This window comes from Pleurodeles waltl, chromosome 2_2, assembly GCF_031143425.1.
Source record: "Pleurodeles waltl isolate 20211129_DDA chromosome 2_2, aPleWal1.hap1.20221129, whole genome shotgun sequence".
Taxonomy (NCBI): Eukaryota; Metazoa; Chordata; class Amphibia; order Caudata; family Salamandridae; genus Pleurodeles; species Pleurodeles waltl.
The window spans coordinates 55,670,394-55,694,455 of record NC_090439.1 but is presented as its reverse complement, the minus strand read 5'-3'; positions in this window follow the sequence as shown (position 1 = coordinate 55,694,455).

Sequence of the window (24,062 nt, the reverse complement as noted above, 5' to 3'; positions counted from 1 at the left end):
TGATCTGTACACAGGATATCCTATTACATCACTTCCTGAATGAAAAGTCACGACTTTTTTGCGTTATGCGTCATTTTTTGTTGCACAAAACTGTATTTGCGTCATTTATTTTGACGCACAGACGTGAATATTAACCCGCATCCACATAATGATACATGGACTGTACAAATATCTGGATGCGGGCTACATTTCACTCCTGTGCGTAAAAAATAATTACGCAAATACAGTTTTGGTAAACAAGAAATGACGCACACCGCTAGGGATGTCAAAATTACAGTGCATTAACTGGTTTGGGGCATTTTTACTTGTTTTTTGGTTATTTTACATTTGGAACACATCAGAGATTGGCTAATTGAAGACAGTATGGTGTTGATGGTGTATGTACACATGTGTGACATCATACTGCAGCGGAACATCATCCACTACACCCTTCAGTGTATGTTTACAGTTGGCTGACGTCATAGATGGTCATAAGTGTGGCCTACATATAAGTGTGGCACAAATTGTGCATGTTTGCCATAAGGAGAGGATAGCAATGTGACGCACACATGTACAATACCTAATTGCCTTTGGCTCAAAGTGTGTGCTTTGACAACTAATTTGTTGGTTGACCAGGTGTGTGTGTACATCACATGAAGCATTATTGTACATTTGGTTGTATGAATGTGACGTCCATGTGGCCAACCCTAAGATGCAAGTAAAAATTGGAATGAGCAAAGGCATGTGTTAGTCATACACGTAACAACACCCGCAAAGTATACTTCCAAGTTTTAGGGTCACGTAGACGCCACATGTGACATAGCATGCACCAGATGGATGGCAGACACATGTTCATGTCAAAGGTCCACAATTTCTACATCCTATGTCCTAGAGTATTGGTAAGAGCTTCCTAGGCACTAGTTGATGAATCCCACAGTGAGTCATACACATGCATTGAGGAAGTGGGTACCATGTTGTTTGCACAGACAGACAAGGGTCAATCTCATATGTATGATGACACCACAGTTGAGGCCATAGAAGTAAGCCCCAACTATCAAGTGGCTGTGGTGGACCAGCATACAAGACAGCACGTGTCCACATATTTCCAGTGATCAATTGCACTAAGGTGTCTTGTTCATGTGTGTGGTCCAATGATGATCCTGTAGATTTTTTGGGATGTAATTTGTCACAGTTCGGACCAGGACTCATCATGAGTCAGTGGCAGCTATTCCTGTAACTACTGAATATCCTTTGTTGATCAATGTGAGTAAAGTAGATGTGGACATGTGAACCAACATGTGGATGGTCCCACCCTGTCACTAAAGACGTGTAATGAGACAGTCAACAGGGCAACCTTGGTGTGCTGAGTGAGATAATGTCTCAATTGTCATGTTCCGGCAGGTGTCATTACAACATTTGTACACAGGTTGTCCTCTGCACTTCCCACTGCATATGGGAACATCATAGCCTCTGTGCTGTTTATTCTCGCAGCTATTCATTACACATGGCCCATCACTATGTTGTGCGCACTGTGATGCTGTGTGTGAACTGTCATGGTTCTGACATTTGTGTATTAGTAATGTACATTATCAGAGGTTGCTGGTTGTGCTGAAAGCCCCGTACCCAATCCCTGCCTATGACCCTGGGACACTGTCACACATTGTCATTCATGCATAAATGAAACCCAGAAAAGGGATGGGCCATGAATTTTGCATTTCCAAGAGGATTTAACTCAAATGTTACAGTTAAAAGGCAGATGATGCTATACAATGTATTTGTGTATGCATGGTAGAAGCCCATGCCCAATGCCCCCTGATGAATGGCAGGTTTGCTAACGCAAGTGTGGTACATATGTAGACACAGGGATACTTTAGTGTGACGCACAGACAGTTGCCAGTCAGGCTGACAGAATGCAAGATGATTCAGGAGCCAGCTACTGGACAAGTTACATAATCAGTGATCTGACTGAGACTGTTTGGAGGACAAAATAGGCAGTTGACATGTCAATCTGTGTATGTCCTGTGTTTTTTAAGGTGACAAATGAACCCAAGGGCTGTGTTACACGGCTTAATTACTATCAATGATTGACGATGTATTTGACATAATGGCAACTCCTATGCTGTTCCAGGCATCATCAGGGGCAGTGCTTTTTGTAATGGGTGTTGTGCATGGAGGTGATCACAGGTGTGGGCTGCATCTGTTTCTCACCAGTCCTGTAGGTGAGACTTGCATTCTAAGGGCCAACAGACATTTTCACAAGGAGAAGCAATCTACATGTGCTAACAGGGCTTTGAAGCTAGAAGACAGTGTATAAATTGACCTGACGTCCATGCAGTCAGCTGTTCTTTGACAATGGCATACCTTAGGAAAGAGTGTAGCACACTGGTTTTCTAATGTTGTTCTGTATTTATAGAGGAGGTATTATCAGGGTACTCATCTTAGTATTCCAGGGACCTCTTCCCACAGGTGGGTTGTGACCAGGTGCATGGGTGTCAGGAGTTAGGAAATGGGCTGACATGTACATGGAATGTCATGTGTGCAATGCATGTCATATGTGTGGCACTTGTGCTGTTTATGTTCTGCTTCTAGGGAACTCTAGTCACAGATATTCCTTGCAAATATTGGATGCAGTTGGACTAACTACTGTCAAGGGTCTTGTCAGACATTCCTGTTAGTGATGCCAAAGCACATCGACTGCCTCATGTATGAGGCTTGTTTTCCCCTTATTGAGTGATGGTGTCATAGTTGTTTGCCATATGCTGCGTTAGACCTTGCTTTCAACATGTATGTGTGAAATAGTTGTGGTCCTCTGCTATAGGCCTTCAAAGGAGATATGTACATGATATATGTCATTAAGAGTGTGTGTGTATGTGACCATTGTATGTTAGGCATCAGATAAGCTCTGGGATGTTCCGTGTCCTACTCAGTATCTCAGCAATGCTCCATGAGGTAACACTCTTATTCTGATAAGTAGAGATGAAGGTGTGTAAAAAGGAATAGCCAGACCATGATATGGTGATTATAATAGGTGTTTATTTACATTAGTTAACTAAAGTGGTGAAGGTGATCATATTCAGAAGAAATTATTTACAATCTGTTGCTGCCTGCATATACCAGCAGCTGTGTTCTGTAGTTCCCCCTCCTGTTGCAGGCCAGCATCCTCCTCTTCCTCCTCTTCAGGCATGTGTGGCTCTGGTTCCAGGAGGGGAATATTTCTTCTGATACAAATGTTGTGCAATATTGCACATGTGAGGATGATCCTACAGACCATCTCGGGGGAATATAGGAGGCTACCACCAGTGATGTCGAGGCAGCGGAACCTTGACTTGAGGATACCGAAGTCCACTCGACAATGCTGCGTGTCCTCCTATGGGCCTCGTTGTATGCACGCTCTGCAGCTGTACTCGGGTTGCCAAATGGTGTCATAATCCATGGCTGGATGCCATACCCCTGATCAGCTGCAAGAGAATTGAATGGGATCATGTTTATGTAGATGGCACTATTGAAAAGACCTTTAATGGCAGTAGTTGGCTTGTGTTGTCCGTGGCTCTTTTGTGTACTAATGTGACATTCTATGCTTGTAGGCTATACCATCTGCATTGTGTTGTTTCCTTGGCTGAACAAGTGTTTGTCTGCTAACCGTTTGTCAGCAGTATGTTTTGGGATTTTCAGTACAGTGTGCCCTCCCTAGCATTGTGACTTGTGATACAGGTGTCCGTGTGTCTTCACTGGGGGTGAAATTATAGTTCCATGCACAGTTAAAATTGAAAGTGTTGTTAACACGTTCATATCAAAGTACCCTGGACATCCCATACCTTTAGACTTATGCAATGTATTAATGTAAAGGTCATTGGGACACTTAAAATTTGCAAGGTGACATTTAGGCAACCACACTCATTGACGTCTTCACATTAGGCTCTACAGTAAATTCCGATGTGTGACAGGTTCAATGGTGACTTAAGAAACATGGCTAGCGATGTCACAACCTCAGTGTGTTCTTGTTGACATGTTGCTGTTGTGGTGTATGTGTTGTGTGTCCTAGATGGTTGCTGTGCAGTGTGTAAATAAGTAGGTTTTTGTACTTACCAACAAGTAGTCCATTGCCATACCGTCCATCCTGGAAGTGTTCATTGATGGTGCAGTGACGGAAGATGTATGAGTCATGTGCACTCCCAGGATATTTAGCCACGATGTTGGTGATCAATCCTTGGTGATCGACTATGGCCTGCACGTTGATGGAATGTGTGTGCTTCCTGTTGCGGTAGAGGTGTTCAGTTGCAGCAGGTGGCACAAGGCGTACATGTGTGCAGTCGATTGCACCAAGGACGTGTGGGAAGACACTGATTGCGTAGAACCCCTGTTTAGTTTCCTGCTGCTTCTGCAGTGTGTTAGGGAAGCAGATGTGGCGGGGTGTCAGTCGAATGATGGGGTCCAGTACTTTGGGCAAAAAGGCGGAGAATGATGGTTGTGATATTCCGCCAACCAGGGCACCAGTTGTTTGAAAAGAGCCACTTGCCAGCATGTGAAGTACGGCAAGCAGCTTTGTTTCTGTTGGGATGGTGCGGGGTGTCACCAAAGTGGGGTCCAACTGCTGTTCAATGTTTCGCAGCAGCTGCTGAATGGCCTGCCAGTTCAACCGGTACCTCTGTATGATGTTGTGTTCCCTGAGGCCCTGAAGGGTTGTTCTTGGGCGGAATATCCTCTCCTGCCTTCTGCGCTGCCTTTGGGGTCCCTGCTGGTGTTGTTGTAGCTGCTTTTGTTGCTGCTGGGCTCTGCGTCTGCGTGCATGCTGGATTAGAATCACCTCCATGGCTCCCTGTTGCTGCTCTGCTGCTCTGCTGCTCTGCTGCTCTGCTGTTTGTTCTGTGTTTTCTGATTAAATACAGGTGTGTTTGCCCCATTTTAACGCCTGCCCTGACCCAGGCGTTAATTTTTGACGCAAATCGGGCTGTGCGTCATTTTCTCTGTCTCCCGGCCGTGCGTCATTTTTGCCCGAAAGCATAAATACGATGCACGGCCCTTTAAGCCATTTTTTGGACGGGAACGCCTACCTTGCATATAATTAACGCAAGGCGGGTTGCCGCATCCAAAAAATGACGCACACAGCGGAATTTTGTCGTTCGCGGGCTCGGGCGTCAAAGTTTAAATACGGGGCAACGTTTGCGCTGATTGTGCGTCAAAAAGTTTGACGCACCATCGGCGCAGACAGAGTATAAATATGCCCCTCTGAGTCTTCATCAGGCCCACAAAAATCCTCTGGGGGTGGTGGGTCCAAATCCTGTTCCAATAATCAACCTAAAAAGCCTTGGTGTTATTTGTGTAAAGTCAAAGGCCATTGGGCAACTGATTCCAGTTGTCCAAAGAAAAACACCAAACCTCCCACCACCACAACCCCTGCTGCAAATTCTAGTGCCCCTAGTAATAGCAGTGGTGGTGGGAAACCTACTAATAGCCAATCCAAGGGTGTAGCTGGGCTCACTATTGACAATGTAGTTAGGGATGGTTTTGTTAGGGATTCCACAGAGGCTATATTAGTCTCTGAAGGTGCCATTGATTTGGCCACCTTGGTTGCTTGTCCCATTAATATGGATAACTACAAGCAACTTCCCCTAATAAATGGTGTTGAGGTTCAGGCCTACAGGGACACAGGAGCCAGTGTAACTATGGTAATAGAAAAACTGGTCCACCCTGAACAACACCTACTTGGTCAGCAGTACCAAGTGACAGACGCTCATAACAACACTCTTCACCACCCCATGGCTGTTGTGAATTTCAACTGGGGGGGTTACTGGTCCAAAGAAAGTTGTGGTTGCTTCAGATTTACCTGTAGACAGTCTAGTAGGGAATGATTTAGCGACATCAGCTCGGGCAGAAGTGGAGTTGGAGGCTCATGCAGCAATGCTGGGCATTCCTGGGCATATTTTTGCTTTAACCAGGGCTCAGGCCAAAAATGCAAAAAGGACAGGGTAACCTGGATCGTGGAACAATGGACCAAGTGCTCCTTAAAGCTAGGGGTACCAAGGGTAAATCCCTACCCACCATCCCTCCCTCTACAGATGATTCCCCTTCTGAGGAAGAGGAATTTCCTCCCTGTGCAGAACCTTCACCAGATGAGCTGGCAGCAGACACTGCTGAGCTTTTGGGTGGAGGGGGGCCTGCCAGGGAGGAGCTGAGTGTGGCACAGCAAACCTGTTCCACATTAGAGGGTCTCAGGCAGCAAGCTGTCAAACAGCAAAATGGGGATGTCAGTGACAGCCATAGAGTATACTGGCAAGATAACCTCTTGTACACAGAGGCAAGGGACCCAAAACCTGGAGCAGCCTGGAGATTGGTCATTCCTCTGCAGTACAGAGAGTTTCTTCTCACTCTTGCACATTACATTCCTTTGGCTGGGCATTTGGGCCAGATAAAAACTTAGGAAAGGCTTGTCCACTTGTTTCACTGGCCTAGGATGTCAGAGGACACCAATGATTTTTGCAAGTCTTGTGTGACCTGCCAAGCCAGTGGCAAGACTGGTGGCACTCCAAAGGCCCCTCTAATTCCACTTACAGTGGTTGGGGTGCCCTTTGAAAGGGTAGGGGTTGACATAGTTGGCCCCCTTGACCCTCCTACAGCTTCAGGCAATAGATTCATCTTCGTGGTTGTGGACCATGACACAAGATATCCTGAAGCCATACCATTAAGGATCACTACAGCTCCTGCAGTGGCAAAGGCCCTCCTCGGAATCTTTTCCAGGGTGGGTTTTCCTAAAGAGGTAGTATGAGACAGTGTAGGAGGCTGGCCTGGCTTGTAGTGGGTACCAGAGGTACTTACACCTTGTGCCAGGTCCAGTTATCCCTTATTAGTGTAGAAGAGGTGTTTCTAGCAGCTCGGGCTGATAGAAGGTAGCTATGGCAAAGCAGCTTAGGTTAAACTAGGAGACAGGTAAAGCTCCTACTATACCACTGGTGTCATATGCACAATATCATAAGAAAACACAATACACAGAAGTACTAAAAATAAAGGTACTTTATTTTTATGACAAAATGCCAAAAGTATCTCAGTGAGTACCCTCAGTATGAGGATAAGATATATACACAAGATATGTACACAAACCAAAATTATGCAGGTAATAGCAAGAAATGTAATGCAAGCAGTGTAAAATTACAGTAGATTGCAATAGGAGCACATAGGTATAGGGGCAACACAAACCATATACTCCAAATGTGGAATGCGAACCACGAATGGAACCCAAGCCTATGTGAGCTTGTAGAGGGTCGCTGGGACTGTAAGAAAACAGTGATGGTAAGAAAAATAGCCCACCCCTAGTCCCTGAAAGGTAGGTGTAAAGTGCACGTACTACCCCCAGAGAGCACAGAAGTCGTGATGGGTGATTCTGCAGGAACAACAAACACCAGCAATGCAACAACAGTGGATTTATGGACCTGAGTACCTGTAAGACAAGGGGACCAAGTCCAATAGTCGCGACAGTTTCGAGAGTGGGCAGGAGCACAGCAAATGTCAGCTGAGAGTGCAAGGAAGCTGCCACCTGTTAGAAGAAGCTCAGAGTTCTGCAAGAAAGAAGAGAACTAGGAACTTCTCCTTTGGAGGATGGATGTCACACGTTGTGATGAAGCTAGCAAAGGTGTTCCCATGCAGAAAGACCGCAAACAAGCCTTGCTAGCTGCAAGGGTCGGGGTAGAGGTTTTTGGATGCTGCTGTGGCCCAGGAGGGACCAGGATGTTGCCACTTGGAGGAGGAGATAGAGGGGGCGCCCTGCAACTCAGGGAGCCCTCACAGAAGCAGGCAGCACCCGTAGAAGTACCTGAACAGGCACTTGGAAGAAGAGTGAACCGGAGTCCATGCGAAGTCACAAAAGGGAGTCCCACGACGCCGGAGGACAACTCAGAAGGTTGTGCACTGCAGGTTAGAGTTTTGGGGACCCAGGCTTGGCTTTGCACAAATGAAATCATGGAAGAGTGCATAGGAGCCGGAGCAGCTGCAAATCATGCGTAGCCAGCAATGCAGTCTAGCGTGGGGATGCAAGGACTTACCTCCACCAAACTTGGACTGAAGAGTCACTGGACTGTGGGAGTCACTTGGACAGAGTTGCTGACTTCCAGGTACCACGCTCATTGTGCTGAGAGGGGACCCAGAGGACCAGTGATGCAGTCTTTTGGTGCCTGCGGTTGCAGGGGGAAGATTCCGTCGACCCACAGGAGATTTCTTTAGAGTTCCTGGTGCAGAGAGGAGGCAGGCTACCCCCAGAGCATGCACCACCTGGAAACAGTTGAGAAAGCCAGCAGAATGAAGCGATACAAGGTTGCTAGTAGTCGTCTTGCTACTTCGTTGCAGTTTTGCAGGCGTCCTGAGCAGTCAGCAGTCGATCCTTTGGCAGAAGGTGAAGAGGGAGATGCAGAGGAACTCTGATGAGCTCTTGCATTCGTTGTCTGGTGATATCCCCAAAGCAGAGACCCTAAGTAGCCAGAAAAGGATGTTTAGCTACCTAGGAAGGAGGATTGGCTACCAAGACAGGTAAGAGCCTATCAGAAGGAACCTCTGATGTCACCTGCTGGCACTGGCCACTCAGAGCAGTCCAGTGTGCCACAAACACCTCTGTTTCCAAGATGGCAGTGGTCTGGGACACACTGGAGATGCTCTGGGCACCTCCCCTGGGAGGTGTAAGTCAGGGGAGTGGTCACTCCCCTTTCCTTTGTCCAGTTTCGCGCCTAAGCAGGGCTGGGGGATCCCTGAACCGGTGTAGACTGGCTTATGCAGAGATGTGCCCATCAAAGCATCTCCAGAGGCTGGGGGAGGCTACTCCTCCCCAGCCCTCACACCTATTTCCAAAGGGAGAGGGTGTTAAACCCTTTCTCAGAGGAAGTCCTTTGTTCTGCCTTCCTGGGCCAGGGCCACCTGGACCCCACGAGGGCAGAAACCTGTCTGAGAGGTTGGCAGCAGCAGCTGCAGTGGAGACCCCGGAAAGGCAGTTTGGTAGTAACCGGGTACTATGCTAGAGACCCGGGGGATCATGGAATTGTTCCCCCAATGCCAGAATGGTAATGGGGTGACAATTCCATGATCTTAGACATGTTACATAGCCATGTTCGGAGTTACCATTGTGACGCTGTACATAGGTAGTGACCTATGTGCAGTGCACGTGTATAATGGTGTACCCGCACTCACAAAGTCCAAGGAATTTGCCCTGAATGATGTGGGGGCACCTTGGCTAGTGCCAGGGTGCCCACACACTAAGTAACTTTGCACCCAACCTTCACCACGTGAAGGTTAGACATATAGGTGATTTATAAGTTACTTAAGTGCAGTGGTAAATGGCTGGGAAATAACGTGGACGTTATTTCATGCAGGCTGCAGTGGCAGGCCTGTGTAAGAATTGTCTGAGCTCCCTATTGGTGGCAAAAGAATTGTTGCAGCCCCTAGGAATCTCCTGGAACCCCACTACCCTGGGTACCTCAGCACCATATACTAGGGAATTATATGGGTGTAACAGTATGCCAATGTGAATTGGTAAATTTAGCCACTAGCCTGTTAGGCAGGGTCCCAGTGACACATAGACTAAAACAACATATATACAGTGAAATATGGGGGTAACATGCCAGCCAAGATGGTACTTTCCTACAGACAGGGGTAGCAACTTAATGTCTGCATACTTGAAAGCAATGTGGAAGGAGTGTGGTGTTACCTACAAGTTCACCACCCCTTACCATCCACAGATTAATGGACTGGTAGAGAGGTTTAATAAAACTCTCAAAGGTATGATAATGGGACTCCCTGAAAAACTCAGGAGGAGATGGGATGTCCTGTTGCCTTGCCTCCTTTTTGCTTACAGGGAGGTACCCCAAAACGGAGTGGGCTTCAGCCCCTTTGATCTCCTCTTTGGGCACCCTGTAAGAGGTCCACTCACTCTAGTGAAGGAGGGTTGGGAACTACCTTTAAAAGCTCCTAAACAGGACATAGTGGATTATGTGCTTGGCCTAAGATGCAGAATGGCTGAGTACATGAAAAAGGCCAGTAAAAACCTTCAGGCCAGCCAGGAGCTGCAAAAGCAATGTCATGATCAGAAGGCTGTTCTGATCCAGTACCAACCAGGACAGAAGGTGTGGGTATTGGAGCCTGTGGCCCCAAGAGCACTCCAAGACTAATGGAGTGGACCCCATCTAAGTGTTGAGAAAAAAGGTGAGGTTACCTGTTCGGTAGACCTGGACACTGCCAGGAGTCCCCTTAGGGTGATTCATGTCAACGGCCTGAAACCCTACTATGACAGGGCTGATCTCACCCTGGTAATGGCAACAGATGAGGGACGGGAAGAAGAGAGTGACCCTCTCCCTTATCTCTTTTCCACCACTGAAGCAGATGCCTTAGTGGAGGGAGTAGTTTTAGCAGATTATCTGACTGCAGAACAGAAAGACAACTGCATCAATCTCCTTGGACAATTTTCAGAGCTCTTTTCAATTATACCAGCTACAACCTCCTGGTCTGAACACACAATTGATACTGGAGACAGCCTGTCTGTCAAAAGTAAAATGTATAGGCAGCCTGACCATGTCAGAGACTGCATTAAACAAGAGGTGCAGAAAATGTTGGATCTGGGAGTGATTGAACCTTCTGAAAGCCCATGGGCTAGCCCAGTGGTGCTTGTACCAAAACCTCACACCAAAGATGGAAAGAGGGAGATGAGGTTTTGTGTAGACTACAGAGGTCTCAATCAGGTAATAAAAACTGATGCTCACCCTATGCCCAGGGCAGATGAGCTCATTGATACACCGGCTTCTGCCAAGTGTCTTAGCACTTTTGATCTGATTGCAGGGTATTGGCAGATCAGATTGGCAGAAGATGCTAAGCCAAACACTGCATTTTCAACTATAGTAGGGCACTACCAATTCACAGTGATGCCCTTTGGTTTGAAAAATGCACCTGCCACTTTTCAGAGGTTGGTGAACACAGTCCTGCAAGGGTTGGAGGCTTTCAGTGCAGCATATCTTGATGATATTGCTGTCTTTAGCTCAACCTGGGATGAGCACCTGGTCCACCTTTAGAAAGTTTTGGAGGCCCTGCAAAAGGCAGACCTCACTATCAAGGCATCAAAGTGCCAGATAAGGCAGGGAAAAGTGGTTTATCTGGGCCACCTGGTAGGTGGAGAACAGATTGCACCACTAAAGGGGAAAATCCAAACAATCATGGATTGGGTTCCCCCTACAACTCATACCCAGGTGAGAGCCTTTTTAGGCCTCACAGGGTATTACAGGAGATTTATTAACAATTATGGCTCCATAGCAGCCCCTCTTAATGATCTCACAAGCAAGAAAATGCCTAAGAAGGTGTTTTGGAGAGCTAGCTGTCAGAAAGCTTTTGAGGAGCTCAAACAGACCATGTGCTCTGCACCTGTCCTAAAAAGCCCATGTTACTCCAAGAAATTCATGTTCAAACTGATGCATCTGAATTAGGGGTAGGGGCAGTCTCATCAAAACTGAATTCTGAGGGCCAGGATCAATCAGTTGCTTTTATTAGCAGAAGGTTGACCCCTAGAGAAAAGCTTTGGTCTGCCATAGAGAGGGAGGCCTTTGCTGTGGTCTGGGCACTGAAAAAGTTGATGCCATACCTGTTTGGCACTCACTTTATTATTCAGACAGACCACAAACCTCTACTTTGGCTAAAACAAATGAAAGGTGAAAACCCTAAATTGTTGAGGTGGTCTATATCTCTACAGGGAATGAACTATACAGTGGAACATAGACCTGGGAGTGCCCACTCCAATGCAGATGGACTCTCCAGATATTTCCACTTAGACAATGAAGACTCATCAGGTCATGGCTAGTCTTATTGTCCTTCGTTTGGGGGGGGGGGTTGTGTAGGAAAGTACCATCTTGCCTGGCATTTTACCCCCATATTTCACTGTATGTATGTTGTTTTAGTCCTTGTGTTACTGGGACCCTGCCAGGCAGGGCCCCAGTGCTCATAGTATGTGCCCTGTATGTGTTCCCTGTGTGGTGCCTAACTGTATCACTGAGGCTCTGCTAACCAGAACCTCAGTGTTTATGCTCTCTCTGCTTTCTAAATTTGTCACTGCAGGCTAGTGACTAAATTTACCAATTCTCATTGGCGCACTGGAACACCCATATAATTCCCTTGTATATGGTACTGAGGTACCCAGGGTATTGGGGTTCCAGGAGATCCCTATGGGCTGCAGCATTTCTTTTGCCACCCATAGGGAGCTCAGACAATTCTTACACAGGCCTGCCACTGCAGCCTGCGTGAAATAACATCCACTTTATTTCACAGCCATTTTCCACTGCACATAAGTAACTTATAATTCACCGATATGTCTAACCTTCACCTGGTGAAGGTTGGGTGCAAAGTTACTTAGTGTGTGGGCACCCTGGCACTAGCCAAGGTGCCCCCACATCGTTCAGGGCAAATTCACCGGATTTTGTGAGTGTGGGGACACCATTACACGCGTGCACTATACATAGGTCACTACCTATGTATAGCATCACAATGGTAACTCCGAACATGGCAATGTAACATGTCTAAGGTCATGGAATTGTCACCCCATTACCATTCAGGTATTGGGGGGACAATTCCATGATCCCCCGGGTCTCTAGCACAGAACCCGGGTACTGCCAAACTGCCTTTCCAGGGTTTCCACTGCAGCTGCTGCTGCTGCCAACCCCTCAGACAGGTTTCTGCTCTCCTGGGGTCCAGGCAGCCCTGGCCCAGGAAGGCAGAACAAAGGATTACACCCTTTCCCTTTAGAAATAGGTGTGAAGGGCTGGGGTGGATTAGCGTCCCCCAGCCTCTGGAAATGCTCTGATTGACACAGATGGTGCCCATCTCTGCATAAGCCAATCTACACCGGTTCAGGGATCCCCCAGCCCTGCTCTGGCGCAAAACTGGACAAAGGAAAGGGGAGTGACCACTCCCCTGACCAGTACCTCCCAGGGGAGGTGCACAGAGCTCCTCCAGTGTGTCCCAGACCTCTGCCATCTTGGAAACAGAGGCGTTGGGGGCACACTGGACTGCTCTGAATGGCCAGTGCCAGCAGGTGACGTCAGAGACTCCTTCTGATAGGCTCTTACCTTTCTTAGTAGCCAATCCTCTTTTCTTGGTAGCCAAACCTTCTTTTCTGGCTATTTAGGGTCTCTGCTTTTGGGAATTCTTCAGATAACGAATGAAAGAGCTCACCAGATTTCCTCTGCATCCTCTTCTTCGACTTCTACCAAGGATCGACTGCTGACTGCTCCAGGACGCCTGCAAAACCGCAACAAAGTAGCAAGACGACTACCAGCAACAATGTAGTGCCTAATCCTGCCGGCTTTCTCAACTGTTTCCTAGTGGTGCATGCTCTGGGAGTGGCCTGCCTTCACCCTGCACCAGAAGCACAGAAGAAATCTCCCGTGGGTCAACGGAATCTTCCCCCTGCTAACGCAGGCACCAAAAGACTGCATCACTGGTCCTCTGGGTCCCCTCTCATCCTGACGAGCGTGGTCCCTGGAACACAGGAACTCTACCCTAGTGACTCCCACAATCCAGTGGCCCTTCAGTCTAAGGTTGGTGGAGGTAAGTCCTTGCCTTCCCTTGCTAGACTGCAAACCTGTGTACTGCGTGATTTGCAGCTACTCCGGCTTCTGTGCACTCTTCCAGGATTTCCTTCATGCACAGCCTAGCCTGGGTCCCCAGCACACCGTCTTGCAGTGCTCAACCCGCTGAGTTGGCCTCCAATGTCATGGGACCTTCTTTTGTAACTCTGCATAGACTCTGGTTCACAAATCTTCCAATTGCCTGTTCAGGTACTTCTGCGGGTGCTGCCTGCTTCTGTGAGGGCTCTCTGAGTTGCTGAGCACCCCCTCTGTCTCCTCCTCCAAGGGGTGACATCCTGGTCCTTCCTGGTCATCAGCAGCACCCAAAAACCTCTGCTGCGACCCTATCAGCTAGCAAGGCTTGTTTGCGGTATTTCTGCATGGGAACACTTCTGCAACCTTCATCGCGACGTGGGACATCTTCCTTCCAAAGGAGAAGTTCCTAGTCCTCTTCGTTCTTGCAGAAATCCAAGCTTCTTCCATCCAGAGGCAGCTTCCTTGTACCTTCATTGGACTTGGTCCCCTTGCCCTGCAGGTCCTCAGGTCCGGAAATCCATTGTTAGTGCACTCCTGGTGTTAGTTTTTCTTGCAGAATCCCCCTATCACGACTATTGTGATCTTTTGGGGTAGTAGGTGTACTTTACTCCTACTTTTCAGGGTCTTGGGGTGGAGTATCTTGGACACCCTGACTGCTTTCTTACAGTCCCAGCGACCCTCTACAAGCTCCCATAGGTCTGGGGTCCATTCGTGATTCACATTCCACTTTTGGAGTATATGGTTTGTGTTGCCCCAGACCTATGTCTGCCTATTGCAATCTATTGTAATTCTACACTGTTTGCATTAGTTTTCTGACTCTTACTTACCTGTTTTGGGTTTATGTACATATAACCTGTGTATATGACTTACCTTCTTACTGAGGGTACTCACTGAGATACTTGTGACATATTGGGGGTCATTCCGACCCTGGCGGTTGACTACCGCCAGGGCCGGGGACCGCGGATGCACTGCCAACAGGCTGGCGGTGCATCCATGGGCATTCTGACCGCGGCGGTACAGCCGCGGTCAGAAACGGGAAACCAGCGCCGCCATGGGGATTCCGACCCCCTTACCGCCAGCCTGGTTCTGGCGGTTTTGACTGCCAGAACCTGGCTGGCGGTAACGGGTGTCGTGGGGCCCCTGGGGGCCCCTGCAGTGCCCATGCCAATGGCATGGGCACTGCAGGGGCCCCCTAACAGGGCCCCACCAAGATTTTCAGTGTCTGCCAAGCAGACACTGAAAATCGCGACGGGTGCAACTGCACCCGTCGCACCCCTTCCACTCCGCCGGCTCCATTCGGAGCCGGCATCCTCATGGAAGGGGGTTTCCCTCTGGGCTGGCGGGCGGCCTTCTGGCGGTCGCCCGCCAGCCCAGCGGGAAACTCAGAATTACCGCGGCGGTCTTCTGACCGCGCAGCGGTATTCTGACGGCGGGACTTTGGCGGGCAAGTCAGAATGACCGCCATTGTCATAAAAATAAAGTACCTTTATTTTGAGTAACTCTGTGTATTGTGTTTTCTTATGATATTGTGCATATGATATAAGTGGTACAGTAGGAGCTTTACATGTCTCCTAGTTCAGTCTAAGCTGCTTTGCCATAGCTACCTTCTATCAGCCTAAGCTGCTAGAAACACCTCTATTCTACTTCTAAGGGATAACTGGACCTGGCACAGGGTGTAACTACCTTTGGTACCCACTACAAGCCAGGCCAGCCTCCTAAACTAGGGACTTATAAGGGGGGTCCAGTGTGCCAATTGAAATTGGTAAATGGAGTCACTAGCCTATAGTGACAAATTTAAAAGCAGAGAGAGCATAAGCACTGAGGTTCTGATTAGCAGAGCCTCAGTGACACAGTCAATCACAACACAGACACACACATTAGATTATAAACTATGAGCACTGGGGTCCAGACCAGCAGAATTCCAGTGAGAGAGGCAAAAACATACTGACATACAAGTAAAAATGGGGATAACATGCCAAGAAAGATGGTACTTTCCTACATGCATGAAATATGGGACGGTTTAAATGCCATGTTCGTGTGCAATAGTGGAGCGCAGTGGGATTTTGGGCCTGAGAATAGAAGTCTATAAGGAGATGAGTTAGAGTCGGTGTAACTGAATTTCTCTTATTTCTGGGGTGATTGCTAAATCTGGATAGTAATCTACTTTTTTCTGCTACCATAGCAATATATTGGGGGCAGAAATTATTTTGGATTTCAGATCCGTTTTAACAATTGAGCGAGAAAAAAGAAGATTTGTCACTGTCTGCTGACAGATGTGACGTGGGTTAAAAGATCACATAAAAAAACTGTCTTGGAAAATGTAAGCAGATTGTTGATATGTCCAAAATACCGGGGAAATGGATGTAAAGGATATCTGCAAATTTTCTAATACGACAGCTTTTGCCTAACGAATCTCAAAAACGGAAGAGACAGACACCTCGAAAAATGTATGACATTTCATGTGGTGAACAGCAGGTGGCTTTTGGTAAAGCATATGCTACACATTTCCTCAAATCCTTCAAAAGAAATACTGTCATTTTGTACATTACCACTTCTCTGGATGCTGTTTACAGGTGCCCTGCTCCTCAATTACTTAAGCTGCTCAAAAGACACACATATGGTTCTCACACCATCCTGGAGGAAAAACGCACGAACCAAGTCTCGGTAGGTCTTTTCAAACAACAATTTTCATAAAGAAAAAACCCATAGATTTGGAAATGAGCAACTTATCTTTAGCAAACTAAACAAGTTCTCTGCTACCGCACTGCCTGTAGATTTTTAGTTAACGTTTCTTTGATTATTCGCTGTACAACAATTAATGATGTTAAAAAGTATTTATAACTAGTTCAATTGTCATTCTTTCTTATTTCATTTAATCATAGGCTTTCAACCCCTTAAGTTCTATTCCCCAAAGCCACCACAGTGCTGAGCTTTTATGATTGAGGGAACGTTGCCCTTAAACCTTTACAACTTTTTCACAAAAATTATCCAGGATATATTTATGTCACTTCTTGGAGACCCTATAGGTATATAAAGGTCAAGAATTCCCTAGGGGGAACTGAGAAAATATTCAAGATATAGCAGATTGTTGGGGTGTTTTGGGAAAAAGGGAAAAAAGCTGCACAGGAAACATTTCTGAAAAAGGCCACTGCTAAAAGAAGTTTATTGTACTAAGATTTCCCATCAGTTTTCAGGAAAAGGCTTGGCTGAAAAAGTAATAATTTTTTACAATTGGTTGCCACAGTTTTTGTATTCTTCAAAGTGGTAGTCAATGTCACCAATTGTTTGTGGTTTCTGCTTACTTGCAGTGTGTGGTGTAAACAGGTGGGAAGTCCATGGGTAAACTCAGAAAGCGATGTATTTCTGAAAAAATATTCAATTTGGAAACCAACAAGGAGTCGTAGATGAAGATAGGTCTTGTTTTTACAGAAGATACTAAGGCCCTCATTATGACATTGGCAGTAAATCTCATTTACCACCACATTGACGGCCGCCAACATACCGTCGCAGAGGTGAACATCCATTCACCATATTATGACACACACACACACACGCTAAACCGACAGAATGCTGCCACACACACAAATCTGTCAGATCAAAGGTAACTGGTAAAGTGTTGGTGCGAACACCCACACGGTCACACCAACAAAACAACGCCCTCCACATTATGACCCATGAATCACCATGGCGGACAGTCAACAGTGGTAAACCATTGGCAGTACACACCAGCGCAGTCAGAATGGCCACCCAAAAACAATACAACACAACATTGGCCAACACCAAAAACACACACCTGACACTACTACACACACCACACCGACCACCCACGGCACTGTAAAACACACACCCATATAACCCACAACCCTTTACGAATGTGAAAAATAGCCATGGGACAGACATGCTGATCACAGACACCACTACACACACCACTAACATCCAGCGATCTGTCAAGCACACCACACCTCACCACATCATTCAACACCCACTGCACAACACACACCACACAACACCCATGTCCCCACAAAGTCACCCCTGTTTCACTGATGAGGAGTTGCGGGTCATGGTGGAAGAAATAGTCAGGGTAGAGCCACAGCTGGTTGGAGCACAGGTACAGCAAATATCCATCGCAAGGAAGATGGAGCTATGGCCGAGAACTGTGGACCGGGTGAACGCCGTGGGTCAGCATCCAAGAACAAGGGATGACATCAGGAAGAGGTGGAATGACCTATGGGGAAAGATATGTTCCATGGCAGCAAGGCACCAGCTCCCCATCCCGAGAACTGGCGGTGGACCCCCAACTCCTCCCCCACAGCTGACATCATGGGAGGAGCAAGTCTTGGTAATTCTGCGGACTGAGGGACTCACTGGAGTAGCTGGAGGACTGGACACCGGTGAGTCAAAATTTACGACCTATCATCCCCCCATACCTGCATCCCATCTCACCTCCTCACCCTGACTCCCAACACTCCACTCCATCCCACACAGTGCACCTAAACACATGACTAACCCCAATGCCAAGCCCTGCATGCCATACCCAATACAAGTACAGCCCTCCAGGCCCTGCATGTACACCCACCACCTATGCATGCACAGCATGGAGAACTAACAATTCCACAATCCATTACCCTACACAAACAAAGGTGGCAGGGCAACAGCAATGACATAGAGGAAGCTAGGGATGTAGAATATGTCACAGACATTATGTATAATACATCATTTATATCCCCACAGGTGCCCCAGCCAATACCAACGGGGAGGAGGTGCTGCAGCTATCCAGTCCTCCAACAGAAGATTCCCACATTGATGACAGTAACTCTGGACATCTGGATCTAGATGAACTTCCTGGCCCATCAGGGACCACTGGTTAGTCGGCCACCCCATCCCACTCCCAGTCCACCACAGAGCCTCCCCCTTCAGTATCCAAAACCACAGCACACACCCAACGTCCCAACACCTCTGTCCCCAGGATACATCAATCAGCAGTGTGTCCACCTGTACATGGACCCCAAACCTTAGCCTTACACAGTGGTATGGGGGATAACTCCTGAAGGCATACACTGACATTCATTGGGTGGGGACGGACTCTGGCTCACCAATTAGCCACACCCTGTGCCTCTGTAGTTGGGCAAACACATTTGGGATGCTGCTATTCCTCAGGATGAATCCATCATGCACCAACCCAGGATATTTGGTAGTGACATGGGAGATGTACTGGTCCGCCAGGCACACCATTTTCATATTGAGTGAGTGGAAACTCCGCTGATTTCATTGTGGCGGGGGGGGGGACAAACGCAATATGTGTACCATCAATGGCGCCAATAATATTGGGTATATACCCCATTGCATAGAATCCGGCCTTCACAGTGGCCAAATCTTCCACCTGGGGGAAAGAAATGTAGCTGCACATGTGTTTCACCAGGGCAGACAAAACTCTTGCCAGCACAATTGAGAACATTGGCTGTGACATTCCTGCTACCAACCGCACTGTCACTTGGAAAGAACCAGTTGCCAGGAAATGAAGCACTGATAGAACTTGCCCAGTGGGATGACGGATAGCTGATATCAGATCAGGCTGCTATTGTGCACACAGCTCTGTGATTGTGGTCCTGTCCAGTCTATAGGTGAGCATAATATGCCTGTCCTCCATTGTAGCCAAGTCCACAGGGGTCTGTACACGGGGTCTTGTCTCCTTCTCCTATTCCTCTGCAGTGGTAGGTATCTAAGGGACACAAGAGTGAGTAGGGTGTCACAAATTGAACAATGGAACCACCACCTCAGTGTACATAGAGCTTGTATGTAATCGGACAATGTGAATTGCAATGCATGTGCAATTTACAGCAATGATGCAGTTTTTAATTTCTGAATGTTGTCCACCACATAAAATGGGAACCACCTGTCCTGTAAGTATGGCTTACAGGACAGGTGTTGGGTGTCTTGGAGGAAGGCGGTCTTGCACCGCCGTGCTATTCCTTATTGGCTAAAATGAGGCTCTATGGAGTGCAATGTCCAATGGGGATCACCGGCGGCAGTGACGGTGTACACCGCCATGGACGTGAATGACATTTTCTCTCTAAAACCTTACTTGATTCCGGACTTTCCACAGGACAACACCTCCACTGCATGTGCTGCTGTGACCTGTGTCTGGATCCTGCCATGGCCCATGTGACTGGGGAAAGGGCCTTTGCCTTCACTTCGGAGGAGTTAGAGGGCCTGGTGGATGGGGCCCTACCCCTGTTTAGACAGCTGTATGGGCCTCCAGACCAACAGGTGAGCATACCATGGGCACGATGCACGTGACAAGTGCTTGTATTGTGTCATTTGGGTGGGGGTTATGTCTGGTGGTAGTGTACATGCAGGGCTCCGGGTGATGTGTGTGCCAAAGGAGATAGAAATGGTACTTGTGGGCCATATGTGTGACAGGCTGGATTGTATGGTTAATGGTTTCCTCTTGTCTGTATTACCTCTGCAGGTCAGCACCCATCAGAAGAAGGGATTGTGGCGTGCCATAGACAAGGGCATGCAGACCTGGGGGTCTATATCAGGCGGAACTCCTACTGTAGGAAAAGGTGGAAGGACCTGAGACGCTGTGCCCAGAAGACCATGGGGACCCAGCTGGGGATGGCCTCCCAATGCGGGCAGGGTGCCCGTTGGAACCTGAGCCTCCTGATGGCCTGCATACATATAGGAGCTTCATGGGCGCTTGATTTGCTAGCTTGCATTCCATGTCAGACAGGTCTTAGTGGGTCCCAGGTGCAGTTGGCAGTGGTTGGCTCTCAACTTTCTGTGGCACCTTGCAAATGGTATGCCAGTGCGATGCATAGTGCTCAATCCTGATTCCTGCGTGTGATGGTAATGTGTATGCCATCTGTGGCGTTGGTGCTGTAATTGACCCAGTGCTCCCTTTCTCTCTCCCTCCCTATTTTCTTCTGTCATCCTGTCCATGTGTGCATTAGCATCATCTGGCGGAGGAGCAGGGGCACCAGTGACTGAGAGAGCTGCATCCACACAAGACCCAGGAGGCAGAGTCCACCAACACCGTGGGAACCAGTGGGAGAGAGGACGAGAGGAGCACCATGGCGGTGACTGAAGGTGACAACACTGACTCTGGTTCCTCCTCCCATGGAGGCTCCCTGGTGGTGGCAGACACCTCTGGAACCACCCCAGCTAAAGCCACCACCCGTACCAGCACCTCCCTCCCAGTAGCCCCCAACTGAGTTGCCTGTGCCCACTCACCCAGGGGATGGGCATCTCCTTCACCCCAGGCACCTCAGGCCCTGCCCCAGTGAGCTCTGCTGCCCTCAGTGAAGAGGCTATGGACCTCCTGAGTTCCATCTTTGTAGGGCAGTTAACAATTGTGAATGCCATCCAGGGGATGGCATCCCAGATGCAGCAATGCAATGCATATCTGGAGGGCTTCCTCTGTGGGTTGGCGGCTCTACAGAGATCATTTCAGGCTCTGGCCTCCTCTCTGATGGCAGCCAGTGCCCCTGTTCTTACCGTGCCCCCTCCAAGTACCACTTCCCAGGTCCCAGTCCCAGTCTCATCAACCCCAACGCACCCCAAGGCACAGATACAGACAAGCGTGCACACAAAACATCACACAAGAGTAGCACAGTCTGAAGAACCAGAACCTTTTGGGCCTGGCGGCGCAGGGTACGCCTGAAATCTCCTTGGATTCACCTGCCTCAACTAACAGAGACACGGGACACTCTGTCAGGCGTAAAAGATCAGATTTTATTAGCTGCAGCTAGTACAGTTGTCCAAGAAGTACACAAGGTATGTTCTCAGGAGACTGCCACTTTACTTTGTGGCGCACAATCTTATATACCGTATAAAAACATTTATTAACTACATACACTCCCAGAACACATAGAAAGGAGCCAGTAAGAATGATGTAAAGATAGAGCAGAGTCAATAGAAATGTCGGAAAACAAGACAGAACAAAGTATCAAGTGACTTAAGGTTGCCTCCCCTCCAGCTGTGTTTGTCACCCCTTCCTTGAACTAATTCATTAACCGATCCACAACGAAGTTGCATGTGGTGCGATAAGTTTGTGTGCGTTTGGAAGACAGTTGTGAAATGAGAGAATACTAGCAAAGGACAGCGAAGGCCAGACGATAAGATAAGATCGGCGGAGAATAGTGTGAGCCTACAGATAGTTGAAACAAGGATTAGAAAACCAGACAGGGATTAGTGTACTCGGTCAGACCTTAATACCAGCCTTGTAAAGATAGAGGCAGAAGGCTGTTTTGAACACCATGTTGCAGAATAAGCAGAAAAGGCAGAATGGACTTCGTTCGCTGTGCTGCCTGAGTGAAGGCAACATAAAATGGCGGCGGGCCACAAAATGGCGGGTCGATACGATCGTATTAAAAATCGAATTTCCTCAGACCCTCCTTTTGCCAGAACTCAGGCAAGATACACAAACTCATGTTAATCTGAGTCGATGTCTATGGCCATGAGGTCATCAAGCTGTTGCTGTACCATCATTTTGATATTCTCTGCTCTTTGTGACTTGGGTTTGGGAATACATGCAGTAGCACATAGGTTGCAGACGGCAGGACCGCAGTGCATACAAAGACAACAAGAGAATATAAAAGCTAAAATTACTCCAAAGAATGTCAATACCTTCCAACCCCATTTGGACAGCAATCCCCAAAACCACTCTGAAAAGGACCAATCTCCTTCGTCCTGATGAATCGACTCGGAGATTATGTGTAACTTAGAGATAGCTTGGTATACTGTCGGAGCGTCATTAGGTATGAAAATACAGCAACTTGATCCGATCAATTTGCATACTCCACCACGGTCCGCAAGAACAAAGTCTAAGGCAACACGGTTCTGCAAGGTCATAAGACGATCAGCCTGTAGTTCAGCTGTAATGTTACTTAAAGCTCCTACAGTGATGTCTATGGTGGTTTCTACGACACGAACCAATTGCCTTATATTTCTGCTGTTGGCCATTGGACCCCAGAAGGGAAGAAATCCTTTGAGGAAATCTCCTCCCTCTTGTCCTGCTGTGTCTTTCGAATCCACAATCCCTCTGCCATATCTATTTTTATGATGGTTCGCAGGAGCGGTGTATGTAGGGGGAAGAAGAAAGGCTATATAACAAGTACCAGAAAAATCAGCTGGCAACCATGTATAAGCCCTATCGTGGCAAACGAAGTATGTACCTTGAGATGGTACTAACGGCAGTGGATTCAGGGCTGAATAAACATATGTATGGGAACATAAACTTTCTCTTTGTCCGGTGTTTGGAGTTCTACCATTTACTTGCAGACAGAAATTTCCTTGTTGGGGTATGACCCGTATCGGAGGAGATTTTCCTTGCTCAATCTTATCATTGAGGCTGGTAATGTAATTAGTTATGTTCCAATTGGTATATGCTTTTCTTTCATCTATGGAAGCTTCACTTTTTTCCATGATTTTAGCCATAGCTACCATTCCCTTTATCAATAAACTATGACTGAAATCTGAACCAACACTATGTGAACTGACAGGTTGTTTAATTTTACTTTGATATGCATTATTGAAAATGACAAAATAAGCCCAAGCGGAACCTTCATAGGAGAATGGAAGAACTAAATATGGCATTCCTTTTTCTACCGTATGTGGTATGAGTCCACACACCCAACAGTCAGTTGTATTGATCACTAACTGATGTTGATGTAACAACTGGACGAAGGAATTGTTAAAGTATTCAGTTCTTCTGATGAGTTCATGCTGGGGAAGAGTGTGAAATAGGTGCGGAGAGATAGTAGAAGAAGATGTAGAGGTAGGAGAAGAGACAACTTTTTGCTGCAGAGTAATAATGATCCAGTTTACAGATGCCAAAAGAATACACGACAATATAATGACGCATAGAGCAATACTACAACGACTACATATTTCTTTACAATTATTCTTTACATTTTTACTTTCTCTTTTATTTAATGTAGCCTCCATCTTTCTAAGTGGATGCTCACGGCAATCTTCCTCAATCACTGTAGTCACGATTATCTACCGTCCTATGACACTGTGAGGTCCTGCAGGCCTATTGCCACTTACTCAGGTCGTAACTAAGACTCCTACCGTGACCCTGCAACCGGGATAGAGTACTACATAGGAGAGAAAGTTACAAGTTCTTTGGTCTTGGTCTCAAATTATAGCGTTCCTGTCCAGAGGCAGTCTGGTTTTGAAACAATGTTCCTGGATTTGTCGTGTTCAAGCGACGATGCGATGGTATTGCTTCTTGAAGGATGTCGTCGTCCTCTTTCTCAGAAAGTGTTCCAATTAGACGCGCATCACTGAATGGTACAAATTGCGGAACTTTCTCACTTTCAGAGTCACTGATGCCTCTACGGACCCACTGATCGAAAGGCAAAGGCAAAGGCACTTTCTTGCAGTGTACGGCATGCACCCAGTTTTTCTTTCCTTCGACTTTAACTGCTGTTCTTGTGGTCAAAAGAACCAGGCGTGGCTCTCTCC